Source organism: Lactuca saligna, chromosome 7, assembly GCF_052625555.1.
Source record: "Lactuca saligna cultivar CGN05327 chromosome 7, ASM5262555v1, whole genome shotgun sequence".
Taxonomy (NCBI): domain Eukaryota; kingdom Viridiplantae; phylum Streptophyta; class Magnoliopsida; order Asterales; family Asteraceae; genus Lactuca; species Lactuca saligna.
This window is the reverse complement of record NC_136423.1, coordinates 115543138-115553878: the sequence shown is the minus strand read 5'-3', so window position 1 is coordinate 115553878 and position 10741 is coordinate 115543138.

Below are 10741 nucleotides of genomic sequence, written 5' to 3'. Positions count from 1 at the left end.
CAAGCTTAGGCAGATGCTAGTCACTCCCAGGGAAACGTAGTTGATCAGGCTACATCCCCCCAAATGTGACCATATGTCTCTAAGCCCAATTGTGCAATCCAACAATCTTAATACTTTTTTTCTGTTCTAGTGCGATACTGACTTTTGTGTTTCATAGTTATGTGTGTATATATATACTTAGTTAAATCTTTTAGATACTTATCAGTATATATTCTTGGTCAGAGTGTTTTAGTCCCGAAGTTTTTATAGTTCGTATATCTTTTATAGGTTGATATACTTGATTCACTATAAACAATGCTCTAATACCAATCTGTCACACCCCAAAACCAATAACGGCGGAATACGTTTCGGGGTGGAGGACGTCATGTACAGTATCATCAGAATTGCATAATAGTCAAAACAAGAAACATACAACCATTTCATTTACATAGTGAGTTTAATTACAAGTGTGTTTTGTAATGTTCAACAAACACCAAAAGTAATACAAAAATAAGATATGGATCTTGTATGCTCCACCTTCTCCAAAATGTTGCACCTGTACCTGTCTATCTTTGACCTGAGGATACAAGTTATTTTGAAAACGAGTATCAGCATAAAGCTGGCGAGTTCATAAGAGATTAGTGTGAGTTTTTGTATAACATGCATTAGAACCAATAGTATGAAAAACTACAATTTACATTCATAAGTAGTAGAAAACCCTAGAAAATCCTATATTTTCCAGAAAATTCATTGTAAGTGAAAACCTTTAAGAAACAAGTAATCTTCATCTCTGAAAACCGTTTATTGTAAAAATATATTATTGAATCTCCAATAAGTAATGTAATAAGATAGGATATGCCTGCAGTCAGTAATAGAGGTGCAAACTCCCTTTAGTGATAAATACTTGTTTACTTCGGGTTGTTAAATTAGACTTTAGTATTTTAGTGTGGATATAGTGTATTCCTTGTATGCTACCGATAGTGTGAGCAATAGAGGACCCCATGACCTTCCCGATCATGCACAGTGTAGTGAAGTAGTGGCAATCCTGGGCCTACACGGATCAGACTGAAATTAACAATCGGGATGTAATAGTGTCTGCCCCGTATAGATCTATAAATGTAGCATCGTCTTCCGGTCGGAAAACTCTGGGCATAGTATGTAGCGAATAGAGTATCTCGTAGTGAGTTAGTGTGTTACCTCATGTTTAGTGCCTTCTCTTGTATTATAGTGTAGTAGTCTTTTGTATAGCTCATAGTGTGTTCTCTTATTAGTGTATCGTCTCGTAATAGTGTGTATTATAGTGTATAGAGTAGTAGTTATAGCGAGTAGTAATGGCCTTAACTATACCTATTATAGTTAACTTAGTGTGTATAGTACTTACCAAATTAGTGGTTTAAGCATCGTATGAAATGAAAATGCTCGTATCCAACACTAATATACATGATATATAACTAAGAAATCAACGATAGTCGGACAGATAACAACTACCCTAAGCCCACAATCAAACAAGAACAGGAAATAAGGCGAGCTATCGGTCCTAAGTCCTTCAAGTCTTACTTATATAAATATATTAGTGTGGTTACATTTTATAAGAAAATTTATTTGAAAAAATCTTGTCCGAAGGGAACATTTAGAAAGTTGTTTATTTATTCAAAATAGTTTTGAAAACGTAAAATCCTTTTATAAGACATAGTAGTAAATCACATGTGATTTGAACTTCAGATAGTGAATCACATGTGATTAATTTCCATGAACATGTATAATTGACTTGTATCCCCCCGTAAAACATATAAAAACATTTTAAAGGTTCATTAAAGGGGTATGAACTCACCTGAAATCGAGTAAATCGGGTAAATCGGGTGAAAGTGTCGGTTGAGCGTTTGGTGCCAAATAAGGACTTGTACACCTTTTAAGACCCTAATAACATGTGGAATATGTGTTTTACAAAGAATTAATCATTTTATGCCTTTTATGAAAACATTTAGACATTCTAGCATTGATTCGGGGTCTTAGGGCTTATAAGTGGTTCTCGGGAATTGTACAAGGCCAAGAAGGGTTTATGGGGGAGTCCAAGAGCTTACTCCCTTGGAGTTTATGGCCCAAAGGCTACTCCTTGGGAGTTTACGGCTGTAAGTGTTGGGTTATGAGCATTCTAACACTCCTAAGTGTACATGCAACCCTAAATACCTTGGATCTATGTTTTCTCTATTATACATGCAAATATGAACATCCAAGGTATTATCCTAATCTAGCATACAATATTATCAATATAACAAGATAGAATACATACCTCTTGATGGTGCTTGTCTTCATGAAGCTTGAGTGCTTAGTGCCTCAAGTGTGACACCTTAAATGGTTCACACAACACCAAATACAATTGGAATAACTTGAGAGAAACTAGAACACTTCATGAAATCGGTTAGCCCTCTCTAGAATAATCTAGTCACCGATTTTGGGAAGAATAATATCTTTATATAGTGTTACAATTAGGGTAAACCCTAATTGTCATGACTTTCCATTTTCTTGGATCCATGGGTTCAAATACACCATGGAGCATCCATGGAGCATCATATGGGTTTTGGCCCAACTAGATAATCCATGGAGCATTAGCCCACTATATAAGTATGGATGATTTACACAATCAACCCATATATTTAATTAGTCTTCTTTTGATCACTTAATTAATCCTAGATTAATTCTTGATCAATACTAATTAAATAATCTTATTATTCTTATTATTAATATACTAGAACTTATAATATATTAATAACCGTAAGTGTCTTATTTCTCTCATTATAGTCTATCCAAGTGCATGATGCCATGCAACCCAAATGGACCATGCCGGGTCGGGTCAAGTCTTACCAATTATAGTTATGGACTTAGACATTAATCCAACAGTCTCCCACTTGGATAAGTCTAAAACTATTATTGCGTATGACTTCAGGAACCAACTAGCAATCGTAGCTCTCAAAAGCTTCTGTCGAACTCTGACCTTTGTAGATGAACTCTGATTTTTGTCAACGACTTGTCCATTAGATAAGGGATCATATATTCCTCCATTCTAGATATCATATAGACTGAGACATGGATTATAATCATTCTCTCTGTCCATTTGTTGTTTCCCGATTTCCGATTTATGACGACTGACTAATTGAACAAATCAAATCAGTCCTGGCCCGGCCGAGCACTTCCATTTGTCATCATCAAATCATCGAGGGGCCCACAGATATCGCTTTTATCCCGAAGGTAAAAGGAATGGATAAACTTCGACTCATATGGCTTGTTCTACTACTTGTTGAATCATACACAAAGGCACGTTTTATAGCACCGAGTTACCAAATGTTGTTTCGTGCAATCAATGTACAACCAACTCATAGTAACAACTCATATCTCTAGGTTTGAAGAATATAAGATATTATCGTCTCATAATCACTCGTGATAAAATCCATGAAGTGATTCCAATGAGCGCGGGTTGAATCCAATACTCAGAACTTATGAGCACTCATGAGTGTTGTAGCCCTTTGTCCAACAACTTAGACCTCTACAAGCCAACCCATGACAGTCTTAATTCATATCTACTTCTAACATATGACCGACTGTGGATGGTTTGAATAACTTAGTCATTCCGGAAGAATAACCTAGTTTATTCAGGAAGTCAAAACATGCAAAGTGAAACACAATAATAATTGAATCCAATATGGTCTTAGAACTTATGAATATAAATAAAACTCCTTTTATTTATCACCATATGATTACACATTATTCATTGTATATTGTTTCAGCTATCAACATTATTCTTGAATTTGAAACAATAGTTGTCCCATGCTCTAAGCATGCACACTATGTTTTCTAAACAATAGTCATGCCATACACCAAGTATGCATACTATGTTTGTCTATGATCTTTACCTTGTGAACTAGATCAATTGAACAAAACTTCAATGATTCTCTTTTCACACTCCCAAATCCTTACTGTAAATGCAAGAATTCCAAATTCATGGCATTTACTGAAATCTGTTAGATTCTAAACTTATATGCATTGATCCTCTTGTAATGATTATGCACAAAGTTAGAAAGACTTGGCAAAAATCATTACAGAGTATTCCAAAGGAGATCAAATCCTTGGAAACATCCTTCTTGCATTAAGTTTCCTTAATCTTACACATATTGAAAATTCTAACTTTGAAACATTTCTAGATTCCATTTTGACTATCACTTCTGAACAAGAGTTGCCTCCTTACAGATTATGTCAATATGGTCCTTCCAGAATTATCACTATACTTCCAATTGTCCTTGAGAAACCAGTCTTTGGTAAACCTTAGATTATCCTCGACAATTGTTTAATCCTTTTTAGTCATATCCAGTTCTAAACCTTTTCCATTCTTAACGCCTTAGGCATTTGGAAAATTTTAGAAAGGATGAATATAGCACATGTAATCGATCCTATATCCGAAGCATATGGGACACGATTCATGATGTCTCACATAAAGACTAAACCAGTCTTTTGCTATAACATTTCCATTTCTATTTGCCAAGTTCTCATAATTCAGATTATGAAAAGGGATGCCGTAATCATAATCGAATTTAAGAACGCAAATAATGGATCCATATACAGAATTTCCTTATGTTGAGCCATTCCAACATGAAATTCATATATATCCTTGACTAAATGATTAAACCCTCACGATCTAAGCTTATAGATTTGAGATGAAGTATAATTTCCTCTCCCTTAATTATAGCAAAACAACTCTTTCCCAGTTGAAACTTTTGTTTTCTATAATTAACATTGCTAGCTTGCAATACTTATCGTAATTATCATGCTCCCACTAACATGATGATTATTAGCATAACACTTATGCTCCCACTAGCTTTGACATGTACTCAGAAATCACTGGACTTCTAGAAATCAATACTTTATTGACTTTCTTACCAAAGTTCAGATTTCTGATACTAGATTGTTTTGATAAAACTTTATCAAAAACATACACCTTTTCTTAGATAGCTTGTGGGTGTGTCAAAACAATTTTAAGAACTATGAAAAGGGATGCCGTAATCATAGTCTTGATCGTTTTGACCTTTGCCATTTCTCACAAGTCCAAGTTAGTGTGCCGGTAAACCACACACGCTCCACTAACGACATTGAGAATGCAAATATCCCAATTGCTATCTAACTAAATCTACTTAGTGAAAGTGTTTCCTCACCATCATTTTCATGAATCAGAGAGAAACCTTATGACACTTAGATTTAATGGTGTATATGTTCTTATCCATGTGAATTGTCAAAACCATAGTCACAAGACAAGGATAATGACAAATCCAAACTCATATGGACTGAACTCAATCTTAATTTCTTGCCACCTGGCAGCTCAAGGGCCTACCATTGCTTCCAAGTTGTTGTGCAACACATTGAGAACTCTAAGAACTCATATGCAAAGCCAACTTTAACTGGAATGGGCACAAAATATGTCAACATGATAGGTTATAAACCTCAAGTTGTGTGCTAGTGAGGAACTTCAGGTTTCATTCTTGATTAGTTCTTGAGACTTTCAAGACCTTTAAGACTCCCACTGTCCTCTTGACCTATAAGACTCCCTTGTCAAACATCCAAGAGATAGTGTAGATTCTAATCAAGACAAACACTTCACACAATTGGCCTAAGTTGGTCTTTGTTTTATCCAAAACATCACAACTTACCAATTTCAAATGTACAAGAGTAGAAAACTTTTACTCTTACATTTGTCAAGTGTTTTAAACCTTCTTTAAGACATGTCACTCAAATTACAATCTTGGAGTATGACTCTAAGACTTGTATTGGAACGAAGTATGACTCATCTTCTTGATTTAACCATTTCAACAATTTCAAGATCCCTTCTTCTTAGTCATAAGAATGCACTAAGACTTCCTTAGAGAACTAATTTTGATATGGTTTCTTAATCATTAAGATGATCACAAAACTGATACTAAAGTACTCTCCCATCTTTTCAGATTTGAGAAACTTTTATCCTTCTGCCTAATTTGATTCTTCTTATTCGCTCTGCCTTACATTGGAACCTTTTCCAATGTCTCAGAGTTACACTTAAGCTTGTAAGTATAATCATATTTACTGAGCTTTAGTAAACTATGACGAATAGTCTTATTAATCTTTTGTGGTGGACTTAATCGGTGCACAAGACTATGTACCCGATCCCTTAGTCCATTACTTGACTCACACATCCATGTGAATAAGTAATTAGTCTTAATTTTCCAAAACTTGAAAGTTCTCATTCATCATGCTATAGAACTTGCATGATTCCAAGTCCCGGTCCAATTGAGACTTTGGATGATGAGAATCTTTCCTTGTTTGGTAAATTTAGACATTACCACAAATGAAAGAATCAATTTCATATTTCCACTCTTGCTATTAATGGAATCGTATAAGAAACAATTTTTCCTCAAATGCCATTGTAAGGATATTTTTAAAATAAATAAAATCAAAATTTTCTTTTATTTTAAAACTATGCGGAAAAACTTATCCTTACGATCCATATGAAAACTTGTTGTTATCTATTCCTTAGCAATATCTCATAACTCCTAAGAAGTAGCTCAAGAATTCGATCTTCAAACTACGCGATAGAAATCCATCTATGCGATCAAATTCAGCATATTCTTTCTTTAAGTTCCTTTACTTTTCTTTGATTCTTAAAACATCACCATGTGACCCAGTCACATCATGTATCAAAAATCTCAGAATAGAAACTTAGCAGCGTTAGATTTGTGGACTTTTACCTGAAGTAGAGTCAATCTTATTGACTTTAACATCCTTAGGTAAATTAGGCAGCTTCGCAACTAATGACCCTTACTTTGGCAATATAAACATATGGACCCTTTGATACTGGTACACAGAACTATTACAGACTTAGCATTTCTCTTTACCATTTGTTCAACCGAGTTGACTATGGCTGATCCCTTTCCATTGGGAAGAGAATGCTTTTTTTCTGTATTTCCAGTGTCACCATTGTCAATGTCCATAAAGTTTCAGGATGTTGATCTTAACAAAAGATAATATCATTAAGGGTCTTGTCATAGTCTATTTCATAGGTGTCCCAAAGGAACTCACTATGTGACTTAGAAAGTGATTGAACTACCAACTTTCTCAAGACTTTGACACCCAACTCTCCCGGCTTGTCAATATGTGACTACATCTCCAAGATGTGACCACACCTAGACCTTTCCTTGCCATTAGGGCTCGAGTGACTTTAAATTTTTCAAGAACTTGTGGGTTAGGGAGAATAATTGGAAGAGGAGAGAGAAGTATGATATCCATGGGACATCATCTTCATTAGGAAAGCTTGTTTCAAGAGATTTGGGAAGATCATAAATGTCTAATTCAGACATGTTATGGGAGATATTCAAGATAGTTGATCTTTGAGTCCTTAATATGACACCCAATATGAAATATTAAGGCTAGGACCCAACAAATTGTTTTATAACTTGGAAGAGGTATGCCGTAATCCAAGCTATAAAACAATTTGAAGGTAGGTGAATGACGATTCACCAATTTCCACCAAGATAAACGAAATATATTATTAGGTTTTAATTGGTTTTTGAAACTCCTAGATCTTTTGAGATTCATTGAACTGTTCAATGGCATGTTTCAATCTCGAGTGTGCCCTTCAGGTTTTGTGACTGGGATGCCGAGGATCACAAAACAAGGTGTGAAGTAACCATGCAAATTACTGGGTACCCTTAAGTGTTTACCCCTCAATCGATGTGCCGGTTAACCACACACGCTCCATCGATACTATGATAAACATTAAGTTACCCTTCGCCTACCTTGTTAAATACGAGTTAGTGTGCCGGTTAACCACACACGCTCCACTAACCGACTTAAACAAAGTGCAAAGTGTAATTTCATGGATTAGCACCTTATTCACATTTTCCTAAGTAACTAAGATTGGGTATTATTAAAAGTTTAGTTACTTAGTATTTATCATTAATACTTTTAATGAAGGGAGAATTATAGTCATGTCAAACCCGTTCGGCTAACGACCCTCCACCAGTCAAGCGAGCGGTGGGTGAGAGTGAACACCCATTAAGTTGCCATTTTATAGGCAACAACCTTATACCCACCTTATAGACCGGCTTCGTGAATGAGGCGTACTAGCGGTAAGACTGACTTTACTCTTATACATATAAATATTATTAACTTATAATATTATAAAGTATAAGGGTTGAATTTTAACTTTTAAAATTCTAAGGGCTAACTTGGAATTAAAGTATTCATAAGAGAAAACTTTACAAATTCCAAAACTTGAGGGCAAGTTTTGAAACTATTCAAAACTAATTAATTCCATAACTTATGTATTTAAAGTAGTTTTAATCCAAAAACTCTTCAAGTTCCATAACTTGTGGACAAATTATGGAAGACTTTAAACTAATAAAGAATTAATCTTTTCTTTATTTTATAACTTATGGAATTAATTAAGGTTACATATTTTATTTATTTATTTATTAATGAAGTGACTCTTGAACCTCCATAACTCAAGGACAAGACTCTTCATCTTTTTTGTAACCTTTGCCAACTTTATGAGTTTTATGAGTCTTTAATGTGACTCTTCATGTAACTTAAGGATAAGTTACACAAACACATTTTATACTCAACTCTTAGATTAATTTGGATTGAAAACAATTTTTTCACTCAACTTTTCTATTAATCTAAGCAACTCATAAGAACAAGATAATTCAAATCAAACTTTTTCATGTAATTAGTCTAACCTTTAAACTAATACAAAACATGAATCTATTGACAATTATCTTGAAAATGGATTAGCATGAACATTACCACATTTAAAAAACAAGTTTATAAGTTCAAAACAACTTAGGGTAATGTTCCTAGTCCATTTCTAGCCAAAAACCTCGAAGATATGCTGTCTGGGGTCCAACTCGTCGAGTGCATGAACACAACTCGGCGAGTTGGATGCATTTTGCATTGGACTCGTCGAGTCCCTTTATGGACTCGGCGAGTCAGCTGGGCTGACAGCATCAAAACTCGATTTTTCAGATTCTATTGCAGGTATAACAAGAAAACAAGCCTAGGCTCTGATACCACTGTTGGGTTATGAGCATTCTAACACTCCTAAGTGTACATGCAACCCTAAATACCTTGGATCTATGTTTTCTCTATTATACATGCAAATATGAACATCCAAGGTATTATCCTAATCTAGCATACAATATTATCAATATAACAAGATAGAATACATACCTCTTGATGGTGCTTGTCTTCATGAAGCTTGAGTGCTTAGTGCCTCAAGTATGACACCTCAAATGGTTCACACAACACCAAATACAATTGGAATAACTTGAGAGAAACTAGAACACTTCATGAAATCGGTTAGCCCTCTCTAGAATAATCTAGTCACCGATTTTGGGAAGAATAATATCTTTATATAGTGTTACAATTAGGGTAAACCCTAATTGTCATGACTTTCCATTTTCTTGGATCCATGGGTTCAAATACACCATGGAGCATCCATGGAGCATCATATGGGTTTTGGCCCAACTAGATAATCCATGGAGCATTAGCCCACTATATAAGTATGGATGATTTACACAATCAACCCATATATTTAATTAGTCTTCTTTTGATCACTTAATTAATCCTAGATTAATTCTTGATCAATACTAATTAAATAATCTTATTATTCTTATTATTAATATACTAGAACTTATAATATATTAATAACCGTAAGTGTCTTATTTCTCTCATTATAGTCTATCCAAGTGCATGATGCCATGCAACCCAAATGGACCATGCCGGGTCGGGTCAAGTCTTACCAATTATAGTTATGGACTTAGACATTAATCCAACAGTAAGCCCCTAGGCTTGGCCGTGAACTCTTGTTCTCCTCCCAAAATGGATGTTAAGGCCTTAAATCAATCCTCTATAATTCTAGTGAATGTCTACGACCAATTTGGGGGTTTAATACCTTTATTTGGTTATGTTTTGGGGAGTTTAAGGTCCTAGCTTATGCTTGGGCCGTAAACTCCATTTTGTCCCTCAAAATGAGTTGTTAAATGGTCCTAAGCACTTCCTAAACTCATAACTAAATTCTAGTATGCCTTAGATGAGTTTTTAGGACAATTTAACATGGAAATTGGGTGTTTACGGCCTAAGCGCAAGCTTGGGCCATAAACCCTCTTTTAGGCTCTAAAAACTTGTGTTTTAATGTCCAAACGCATCTAGGTAATTTCCTTAATTAGTATACAAGCTTAAAGGAAGGAAAAATGGGACTTTGGTAATGATTTGGGGTGTTTACGGCCTAAGGGGCTTCTTAGGCCGTAAACTCCTTGTTTTCCCCTGATTCATATGATTTTTGTGTTCTAAATACAATGGAGTATGTTTAGAACAAGCTAGGGAAGAAACTCTTACGTTTGGAAGCCGGAATTCGCGGTTTTGGAGTCGGAATCGGGTCTAGAGAGAGAAAGTAGTGAGAGAGTGTATGTTTGGGGTGGTAAAAGGGTGTAAAGTGGCATACAATTTTCTTAAATATGCCTCGGGTATTGCACCCGGTACACGACTACCCGATGCTCAACTTTAACGGGGTTTAAACTTTTTACCCGGGTGAAGTGGTTGAAAAGTAATATAACTTTATTTTGTTAACAGGGTTAACACTTACAAGTTATATTTACTTATACTAAAATGATAATGTCGAGAAATATAGATAAATAGATATTTATTTATTGACGACTCCAAATATTATGGGAATTTATATATAACGACG